This window comes from Salmo trutta, chromosome 13 (assembly GCF_901001165.1).
Source record: "Salmo trutta chromosome 13, fSalTru1.1, whole genome shotgun sequence".
NCBI classification, from domain to species: Eukaryota; Metazoa; Chordata; class Actinopteri; order Salmoniformes; family Salmonidae; genus Salmo; species Salmo trutta.
The window spans coordinates 43988243-44000296 of record NC_042969.1 but is presented as its reverse complement, the minus strand read 5'-3'; the positions used below and the strand labels follow the sequence as shown (position 1 = coordinate 44000296).

The following is a 12054-nucleotide window of genomic DNA, read 5'->3' as shown; positions in this document are numbered from 1 at the left end:
GGTGTAGGGGGGAATGTGCCATTCAATTTCACTCCGTCAAAATCAACAGGGTCCTTGGTTGGCCCACAACCAAGGGTAGGTAACAACACATAAGGTTAGGTAACAACACATCCGCCACGCTGATCCTCAACACAGGGGCCCCTCAGGGGTGCGTGCTCAGCCCCCTCCTATACTCCCTGTTCACTCATGACTGCACGGCCAGGCACGACTCCAACACCATCATTAAATTTGCCAATTACACAACAGTGGTAGGCCTGATCACCGACAACAACAAGACAGCCTATAGGCAGGAGGTCAGAGACCTGGCCGTGTGGTGCCAGGACAACAACCTCTCCCTCAATGTGATCAAGACAAAGGAGATAATTGTGGACCACAGGAAAAAGAGGACCGAGCACGCCCCCATTCTCATCGACGGGGCTGCAGTGGAGCAGGTTGAGAGCTTCAAGTTCCTTGGTGTCCACATCACCAACAAACTAACATGGTCCAAGCACACAATGACAGTCGAGAAGCGGGCACGCCAAAACCTATTCCCCCTCAGGAGACTGAAAAGATTTGTCATGGGTCCTCAGATCCTCAAAAGGTTCTACAGCTGCATCATTGGGAGCATCCTTGACTGGTTGCATCACTGCCTGGTATGGTAACTGCTCGGCCTCCGTCCGCAAGGCACTACAGAGGGTAGTACGAACGGCCCAGTACATCACTGGGGCCAAGCTTCCTGCCATCCAGGACCCCTATACCAGGCGGTGTCAGAGGAAGGCCCTAAAAATTGTCAAAGACTCCAGCCACCCAAGTCATAGACTGTTCTCTCCGCAACCACATGGCAAGCTGTACCGGAGCACCAAGTCTAGGTCCAAGAGGCTTCTAAACAGCTTCTAACCCCAAGCCATTAGACTCCTGAACATCTAGTCAAATGGCTACCCAGACTATTCGCATTGCCCCCCTCCCCACCACTGCCACTCTCTGTTGTCATCTATGCATAGTCACTTTAATTAACTCTACCTACATGTACATACTACCTCAACTAACTGGTGCCCCCGCACATTGACTCTGTACCCTGTTTATATTGTTATTTTTTACTGCTGCTCTTTAATTACTTTTTACTTTTATCTCTTATTCTTATCCGTATTATTTGAAACTGCACTGTTGGTTAGGGGCTCGTAAGTAAGCATTTCACTGTAAGGTCTACACCTGTTGTATTTGGCGCATGTGACTAATAGAATTTGATTTGATTTGAAATTCTCTTTGGAGGCAGAAAAAAAGTAATGCATAACAGAAGCCAGGAGAGAAGCGAAGCAAGAGCCCAAAAATGGTGTGTGTGTGCGTGCGTGTGACTTTGCATGCATGTGTGTGGATGTCTGAGCACGATGGGGGTGGATCAAAACAAATGCATGAGGGAGTGGAATAAGTGTGAGTGTATGCGTGTTAGATAAAGAGACTGAGAAAACATGTTAGAAATGGCTGTGTAAGTGTTTGTGTACTCTGTTCAGAGGCGTCATGCCCAAAGGCCAGTGGAAGATTTTTAGCTGCCAGTGATGGGCAGGACTCGCAGGAGGTATGTTTGTAAATGTATTTGATCAAGCTATGTAGCTTATTGATTCCTTCTTGATGAATAAATAAATAAGAACGTTTTATTGTTTCTCTGTAATACTAGCCACCTAGCAATCTAGCTGGCTAGCTTTTGTCACATCTCTGTTGGAGGTACAAAAAGCACAAAGGAACCCTATTACATATGCTGTGGTCCTGTGATAAACTGACACAATTTTGGGATCATGTATGTGCTATCATTTCATTGTGTCTTTGAATTTATATCCATCTCGACGATAATGTCTGTTGGGAAAAGTAAATATTGGCGATCAATATCAGGGAAACTTTTCTAATCTAAGTCTAATTGCTGCAAAAAAATATATAGCCATCAATTGGAAAGCCACATATTCACCCTCAATAACAAACTGAAGGACTGAACTATCTAGATACATCCCTTTTGAATTGGTATATTATAAAGTTAAACAAAAAACTGAAAAATTTCACAGAATTTGGAAACATATGTTGACCATCTTAAATAATGTTTTGTATAGTGGCCGTTTGTTTATGTGTTGTTTGTGAAGATCCCCATTAGCTGTTGCGAAAGCAGCAGCTACTCTTCCTGGGGTCCACACAAAACATCAAATATGACATAATACACAACATTAATAGACAATAAAAGCTCAAGGACAGAACTGCATCAATTTTAAAAAGGCACACGTAACCTACATATCAGTACATACACACAAACTATCTCGGTCAAATAGGGGAGAGGGTTTGTGCCCGTAGGTGTTTTTTTATCCGTTTTTTTTTACCTTTTAGGGACATGTAATGCTGAATTACCTTTGAGGACAGATGTTCCGCTAGCGGAACGCCTCACCAATATCCAATGGTAGAGCGAAATACAAATACCTCAAAAATGCTATAACTTCAATTTCTCAAACATATGACTATTTTACACCATTTTAAAGACAAGACTCTCGTTAATCTAACCACATTGTCCGATTTCAAAAAGGCTTTACAGCGAAAGCAAAACATTAGATTATGTCAGGAGATTACCCTGCCAAAAATAATCACACAGCCATTTTCAAAGTAAGCATATATGTCACAAAAACCAAAACCACAGCTAAATGCAGCACTAACCTTTGATGATCTTCATCAGATGACACTCCTAGGACATTATGTTATACAATACATGCATGTTTTGTTCAATCAAGTTCATATTTATATCAAAAACCAGCTTTTTACATTAGCATGTGATGTTCAGAACTAGCATACCCACCGCAAACTTCCGGTGAATTTACTAAATTACTCATGATAAACGTTCACAAAAAAATTACAATTATTTTAAGAATTATAGATACAGAACTCCTTTATGCAATCGCTGTGTCAGATTTTAAAATAGCTTTTCGGCGAAAGCACATTTTGCAATATTCTGAGTACATAGCCCGGCCATCACAGGCTAGCTAATTTGACACCCACCAAGTTTGGGGCTCACCAAACTCAGAATTACTATTAAAAAATGTGATTACCTTTGCTGTTCTTCGTCAGAATGCACTCCCAGGTCTTCTACTTCAACAACAAATGTTGTTTTGGTTCCAAATAATCCATAGTTCTATTCAAATAGCTCCGTTTTGTTCGTGCGTTCAGGCCACTATACGAAGGGTGACGTGCGAGCACATTTCGTGACAATTTTATTTTAAATATTCCATTACCGTACTTAGAAGCATGTCAAAAGCTGTTTAAAATAAATGTTTATGCTATTTTTCTCGCAAAATAGCGATAATATTCCAACCGGGCGACGTTGTATTCATTCAAAGGCTGAAAGAAAAAAATGGAGTAGTCTCGTGGACGCGCATCTCCAGTGTTACTGTTCCCAACCTAACCACTCACAAATTCTCCTGCTGTTTTTCACCCAGAGACTGCAGACACCCCATTCCACTTTCTGGCGCCTTCTGAGAGCCAATGGAAGCCTTACAAATGTCACGTTACAGCACAGATGCTGTATTTTCGATAGAGATGCTACAGAAGGACAACAAATTGTCAGACAGGGCACTTCCTGTATGGAATCTTCTCAGGTTTTGGCCTGCCATATGAGTTCTGTTATACTCACAGACACCATTCAAACAGTTTTAGAAACTTTAGAGTGTTTTCTATCCAAATCTACAAATTATATGCACATTCTAGTTTCTGGGTAGGGGTAGTAACTAGATTAAATCGGGTACGTTTTTTTATCCGGCCGTGAAAATACTGCCCCCTATCCCAAACAGGTTAAACCAGGTTTGCTGTTCATTTGAGCAATATGCGATGGAAGGGAGTTCCATGCAATAATGGCTCTTTATTATACTGTATGCATTCTTGAATTTGTTCTGGATTTTGGGACTGTGAAAAGACCTCTGGTGGCATGTTTGGTCGGGTAAGTGAGTGTATCAGATCTGTGTGCAAGTTGTTCCACTGGATATCATAAGGTGAATGCACCAATTTGTAAGTCGCTCTGGATAAGAGCGTCTGCTAAATGACTTAAATGTAATGTTAAATGTAAGGTGACTATACAAACAATTTGGCACTTTCAACACATTAACATTTCTTATAAAAATGAAGAAGTGATGCAGTCAGTCTCTCCTCAAGTCTTAGCCAAGAGAGACCGGCCTGCATAGTACTTATAATAGCCCTCTGATTACAATGAAGAACAAGACGTGCCACTCTGTTCTGGGCCAGCTGCAGCTTAACTAGGTCTTTCCATGCAGTACTCGACCACACGACTGGACAATAATCAAGATAAAACAAAACTAGAGCCTGTGGGACTTGATTTTTGGATCGTGGTGTCAAAAAAGCAAAGGATCTCTTTATTACGGAAAGACCTCTCCCCATCTTTACAACCATTGAATCTATATGTTTTGACCATGACCGTTTACAATCTAAGGTAACACCAAGTAATTTAGTTTCCTCAATTTGTTCAACAGCCACACCATTCATTACCAGATTGAGCTGAGGTCTACAACTTACGGAATGATTTGTACCAAATGCAATGCTCTTATGACAGATATAGAGGGGCAATCAACAAAGTAATAGAGTCCAGATTAGTTTAATGTTGCTCAGATGCGCGTAATGATGGTGACAAGTGTGCGTAATGATGGGCTGCCTGGCGCCATTGAGTGCCAGAGAGGGGGAGCGGGAGCAGGCGTGACAGTACCCCACCCCCAGGGGTGCCACCTGGTGTCCCACCTGGGCGAGCCTGATGGGCCGGCCGAGGCATGGGAGTCAGATGAGCCAGCTATGGCGTGGAAACCTGACGAGCCGGGGGAAGCGTGGGTGCCTGACAAGCTGGCTGAGGCATGACGTGGGATGGGAGCCTGATGAGCCGGCTGAAGCGTGGGAGCCCGACAAGCCTGCTGAGGCATGATGTGGGATGGGAGCCTGATGAGCCAGCTGAGGCGTAGGAGCCCGGCGAGCCGGCTGAGGCATGACGTGGGATGGGAGCCTGCCGAGCCAAACGAGGCAAGGAAACCTCTCGAGCCAGCGAAGGCGTGGAAGCCCGACAAGCCAGCTGAGGCCCCCCCGGTTCTTCCGGCAGCGGCACCCGGACCCGACGTCACCAACAAAACTAAAAACTCCCTGATGCTTCAAATTGTGGTGTTAGCATACTGTAAGGACAGACGCTCGGAGATGAGAAGCAAGTACACGGAGTGAACATTTAATGGACAATAGACAGCATCTGGACAGGGGAAAACATAACAACATCAATGCTGACACGGGGAACCAACTGATGAGCAGACAGATATTGAGGGGCAATCAACAAAGTAATGGAGTCCAGGTGAGTCCAATATTGCGCAGATGCGCGTAATGATGGTGCATAATGACGGGCCGCCTGACGCCCTCGAGCGCCAGAGTGGGGGAGCGGGAGCAGGCGTCACACTTTACTTTTCACTGACTTCCAGGTTGTGGTCTTATATAAAGAGAGGCTAACGAAATCTACAAAGTATCCTCTATTATTTCTTACTCTTTATATCCTCTATATATACTGCAAAGTTTAGACTTTTAATTTCAGAATTTATGTTAAATTACTGCCTGGCAGTTTGTTGTGCGGTGTAAATAGATATGCATATGTACTAAGACATATATGTAACGCCCTGGCCATAGAGAGGGGTTTTTGTTCTTTATTTTGGTTAGGCCAGGGTGTTACATTGGGTGGGCGTTCTATGTTCCTTTTTCTATGTTTTTGTATTTCTTTGTTTTGGGCTGTGTGTGGCTCCCAATCAGGCACAGCTGAAGTTCGTTGTTGCTGATTGGGAGTCACACATAAGGAGCATGTTTTTCCTTTGGGTTTTGTGGGTAATTGTTTCTGTTCAGTGTGTTTCCTGACAGGACTGTTTCTGGTCGTTTTTGTTTAATTTTTGTAAAGTGTTCTCTTTTTGAATTAAAATTCTAATTATGAACACATCCTCTGCTGCACCTTGGTCTAATTCTGACGACGGCCGTTACAATATAGCCATAGTTTCAAAATAATTTAATGATTTCACTGCAAATGGAAATCCAATAGAAAATGTGGATCTAGGTGATGAAGCAGACTAAGTACGAGGCTTAAGATGACAGATCGCAGGTTCAAATCCACTTGATGACCTCTCTTTAAAAATTCTACAAGTACTGTCATGACTCTCTACCCCACCAGAGAGGAAGGGGGGAAGCTGGGCCGGTTTTATGACTTAACGCTGGTCAGAAACTTTCTCTCTTTGGCTCTGCAGTATTGAGAATGGAATATTTGAGTGTTACAGAAGAGAGAGATTTGCTAAAACCTTTAACATCAAAAGATTGGACATTGGAACATTCGATTTGGAATCCAAATGTTTGGAATGGTCGGTGGGAAGCCAAACAATAATCATGTCATATAATTTAGTATTTTGTGATATCATTAAGGATGGTATAACTAAAAAACTGTATCTTTAAGAGCTTTCACAATGTAGATATCAGATTTACATCTAAATGTTGTAAAACTTACATGATTAAATATGAAACTATTTGTGAAAAGATAGCAATGTAATTTTAGCCTTCTAAATGAGAATTGTTTTTCATATAAACATTTGCCAAGTTAGTAACCATGCCCATGTGAGCACAGGCATTGTGGAAATGTGATGGAACCACCCTCCAAGGCAAGTGCTTAAAAGGACTCGCTGAAGAATTAACATATTAGACCAGAGAACGTGAGGACACAGTCCACACGTTGAAATGGTTGCAATTTAAATACCGACCAGACAGCGTGGAGCGGTGGCTACACGGCTGACAAATGGTTTAAAACTACAACACCAGAAAATGGTAAGACCCTCTGAAACGCTCAACGGAAGACTAGACATTCACAGACATTCACAGTCTGCAGCTGTATATGTAAAATAGTCTAGGAAACTCAACCAAAGATGGACGACAAAGAACAGTTTCCTCTCACAACCATAGGTACCTTTGAGGTATCAATTCTAACGAGCAGGAGGAAGAAGAGACCTCTCAACACCGTGCGGTACGTCTGATGTATTCTAACAACCACTCCAGAACAAAGAGGCCTACAACTACTAAGGACATTGTGACCTCTGGTGGACAACCAAAGACTTACACAACCGGGAGACTTACATCGAACTATTCGTCATAGACGGATCGAGCAGTTTCAACAGAGAGACGACAGAGAAAGACATCTATGCGTAAATATATGTTGCATTTCTTTCTGAATGAGCAGTCGTTCATGTGCAAAGTATTCACATCCCCATGAGCATAAGATTTCACATGTACAGTTGAAGTTGGAAGTTTACATACACCTTAGCTAAATACATTTAAACTCAGTTTTTCACAACTCCTGACATTTAATCTGAGTACATATTCCCTGTCTTGGGTCAGTTAGGATCACCACTTTATTTTAAGAATGTGAAATGTCAGAATAATAGTAAAAATAATTATTTATTTCAGCTTTTATTTCTTTCATCACATTCCCATTGAGTCAGAAGTTTACATACACTCAATTAGTATTTGGTAGCACTGCCTTTAAATTGTTTAACTTGGGTCAAACCTTCCACAAGCTTCCCACAATAAGTTGGGTGAATTTTGGCCCATTCCTCCTGACAGAGCTGGTGTAACTGAGTCAGGTTTGTAGGCCTCCTTGCTCGCACACGCATTTTAATTCTGCCCACAAATGTCCTATAGGATTAAGGTCAGGGCTTTGTGATGGCCACTCCAATACCTTGACTTTGTTGTCCTTTAGCCATTTTGCCACAACTTTGGAAGTATGCTTGGGGTCATTGTCCATTTGGAAGACCCATTTGCGACCAAGCTTTAACTTCCTGACTGATGTCTTGAGATATTGCTTCAATATATCCACATAATTTTCCTGCCTCTGACCATGGTTGATTTTACAGTATCTAGACTGTTCTCCCAGAAGTATTGAGACAGAAAACATAGGGTTAATTAATAGACATGTGTAAGCAGAATAAAGGCTGAGCTCAGGAGAATGTACAGACTGGGTCAACATGGAGTTAATCACTAGACATGCAAAAACAGAACATAAGCAGAAAATGTATGCCTGTGCTGTTGTTATAGGCCTGAGGGAAGTCATTACCTGGTCCTGTGACGAGCCGTGAGACATGCAATTGCATTATGTATGTATGCCTGTGCTGTTGTAGGCCTGAGGGAAGTCATTGCCTGGTCCTGTGACTAGCATTAAGGCATGTGATCGTATTGTATATGTATGTCTGTGCCATTACAGGCTTTGGGAGAGCCATTGTGTAGTCCTATGAGTATCATGGGACAGACACATGCATTTGTGTATGGATACGCCACCAATAGAATCGCTAAACAAGCAAGAATTGAGACAGAAAGATAATGGTGGCAAGAGGCCAAGGGGTGTTAATCATCTACATAGAGGGGAGTGACCATGTGTGCTATCTGAAAGTGGAAACCTATAAAGCCTGAGGTCTGTGGCAAGATAATTCAGTTCTTCCATGGAATTGCTTGGCTTTGTTACTTTTGTAATAAAGTCTAATTAAATTTACAAGTTCCGGTATCTGTGAAATATTTGATTCAATAATTCGACAACACCTCCTGCAACAAAGCACCCCCAGAACATGATGCTGCCACCACCGTGCTTCATGGTTGGGATGGTGTCTTCGGCTTGCAAGCCTCCCACTTTTTCCTCCAAACATAATGATGGTCATTATGGCCAAACAGTTCTATTTTTGTTTCATGAGACCAGAGGACATTTCTCCAAAAAGTACGATCTTTGTCCCAATGTGCAGTTGCAAACCGTAGTCTGGCTTTTTTATGGCAGTTTTGGAGCAGTGGCTTCTTCCTTGCTGAGCAGCCTTTCAGGTTGTCGATATAGGACTTGTTTTACTGTGGATATAGATACGTTTGTACCTGTTTCCTCCAGCATCTTCACAAGGTCCTTTGCTGTTGTTCTGGGATTGATTTGTGCTTTTCGCACCAAAGTACATTCATCTCTAGGAGACAGAACGCATCTCCTTCCTGAGCGGTATGACGGCTGCATGGTCCCATGGTGTTTATACTTGTGTACTATTGTTTGTACAGACGAACGTGGTACCTTCAGGCGTTTGGAAATTGCTCCCAAGGATGAACCAGACTTGTGGAGGTATACAATTCTTTTTCTGAGATCTTGGCTGATTTCTTTTGATTTTCCTATGATGATGTCAAGCAAAGAGGCACTGAGTTTGAAGGTAGGCCTTGAAATACATCCACAGGTACACCTCCAATTGACTCAAATTATGTCAATTAGCCTATCAGAAGCTTCTAAAGCCATGACATCATTTTCTGGAATTTTCCAAGCTGTTTAAAGGCACAGTCAACTTAGTGTATGTAAACATCTGACACACTAGAATTGTGATACAGTGAATTATAAGTGAAATAATCTGTCTGTAAACAATTGTTGGAAAAACGACTTGTGTCATGCACAAAACTATAGTTTGTTGATGAGAAATTTCTGAAGTGGTTGAAAAACGAGTTTTAATGACTCCAACCTAAGTGTATGTAAACTTCCGACTTCAACTGTATGTACGATAAATTGACTCTTCCTGTCTCTCCCTCTCCTTACGTGCCCCTCCCTTTCCATTGTATAACAAGCCGTCATATCAGGTTAGTCCACTAGGGACTGTTTCATTGCATTATGTTAGTAATCAATAATCTATACCGTGTGTGTGTTTATGTATTTCTGTGTGATTATTTAGTTAGTAAATAAATAATTAAGTTAATTTGTGTATCGCTGAATCATCACAGGCTAGGGGTTGTGCAGATTTACGATGTCAACAACATCCAGAATAAGACTGATGAGGTAATAACACATTAATAAGTGACTGTGATCTATAGACATGAATATATCTTATAAGAGTTCAATTCGGGAGATAGTTCCTAGGCCGTCATTGAAAATAAGGGTTTGTTCTTAACTGACTTGCCTAGTTAAATAAAGGTTCAATTTAAAATAAATAATAATAATAACTTTATGACAGCATTGTGGGATTATTCCCTATTTTATTGTTAAAGGGTGTTTTTAAGAACATCTCCAACATTAGCAGAACGTTCCTGTAATGTTTTCTCAGAACTATTTATTTTGCGCTGACATTTTGTTGTATGTTCTAAAAACATGACTGGTACATTGTGTTATTACATTACCAGGCAACCTAATGAGAACACTTGGGGAATGTTGTGTGGTGGTTGTTACAGATGTTGTGCACAACATTTTAGTGAACGTTAGAACATTCCAAGGATATTTCATTTACACAAAACAACAATATAAATGCAACATGTAAAGTGTTTGTCCCATGTTTCATGAGCTGAAATAAAAGATCCCAGAAATGTTCCATATGCACAAAAAGCTTATTTATCTCATTTGTAAACAAATGTGTTTACATCCCTGTTAGTGAGCATTTCTCCTTTGCCAAGATAATCCATCCACCTGACAGGTGTGGCATATCAAGAAGCTGATTAAAACATGATCATGACACAGGTGCACCTTGTGCTGGGGACAATAAAATGTACAGTTTTGTCACACAACACAATGCCACAGATGTCTAAAGTTTTGAGGGAGCGTGAAATTGCCATGCTGACTACAGGAATGTCCATCAAGAGCTGCTGCAAGAGAATTGAATGTTAATTTCTCTATCATAAGCCGCCTCCAACATCATTTTATAGAATTTTGCAGTACGTTCAACCGGCCTCACAACCGCAGAACACGTGTAACCACGCCAGCCCAGGACCTCCACATCCGGCATCGTCTGAGACCAGCCACCCGGACAGCTGATGAAACAGTGGGTTTGCACAACCAAAGAACTTCAGTACAAACGGTCATGGATGAATACCGGTTTCAACTGTACCGGGCACATGGCAGACACCGTGTATGGCGTCCTGTGGGTGAGCAGTTTGCTGATTTCAACATTGTGAACAGAGTGCCCCATGGTGGCGGTGGGGTTATGGTATGGACAGACATAAGCTATGGACAATGAACACAACTGCATTCCATCAATGAACATTTTAATGCACAAAGACACCGTGACGAGATCCTGAAGACCATTTTCGTGCCATTCATCCGACGTCATCACCTCATGTTTCAACATGATAATGCACGGCCCCATGTCCCAAGGATCTGTACACAATTCATGGACGCTGAAAATGTCCCAGTTCTTCCATGGCCTGCATACTCACTAGACATTTCACACATTGAGCATGTTTGGGATGCTCTGGATCGACATGTACAACAGCGTATTCCAGTTCCCACCAATATCCAGCAACTTTGCAAATCCATTGAAGAGCAGTGGGACAACATTCCACAGGCCACAACCAACAGCCTGATCAACTCTATGCGAAGATGTGTCGTGCTGCATAAGGCAAATGGTGGTCACACCAGATGCTGTCTGGTTTTCTGATCCACTCCCCTACCTTTTTTTTAAAGACATCTGTGACCAACAGATGCATATCTGTATTCCCAGTCATGTGAAATCTATAGATTAAGGCTGAATTTATTTGAATTGATTGATTTCTTTATATAAACTGTAACTCAGTAAAATATTTGAAATTGTTGCATGTTATGTTATGTTCAGTGTAATATTATTTTCAAAAGAAACATTGAAGATCTAATAGCCAAATGTTTTGTTTAACAGCACATTAACTTGTTCTACTCTTTTTGGACATTTTATTGCCACTCCCAGTTGTACACAACAGGCTTACATTCCTTTTTTAAACAATACAAAACATGTACATACAAACGACAACATCACACAAACTACATCACACCTGCCCAGACCCACATGCTCACACCCCCATCACTCTCCACCACATGGCCTCAAACTGCACCATTTTGTTTCTCTCTCCATGCACTTTCAACATTTACATAATAAATCATTTTACATTTCCATTGTGTTAACAACGGTGGATTGGTTGATTTTCAGTTTTTAATTATATGTTTTTTCAAGATGATTGAAGAGAAATGTAGCATCCAACACATCGGGTATGTCACTGCACTCTCCCTCATATGCCATGTCTTGAAATATGCAG

The 12054-nt window shown here is 41.6% G+C and overlaps 1 protein-coding gene across 4 annotated transcripts in view; it reads right to left on the bottom strand.

Annotated features, from left to right (window-relative positions):
- The window catches only part of LOC115205817 (fibroblast growth factor 12), a 168778-nt gene that overhangs the window by 24544 nt on the left and 132180 nt on the right, over positions 1-12054 (bottom strand). The gene's annotated exons all lie outside the window — the stretch shown is intronic.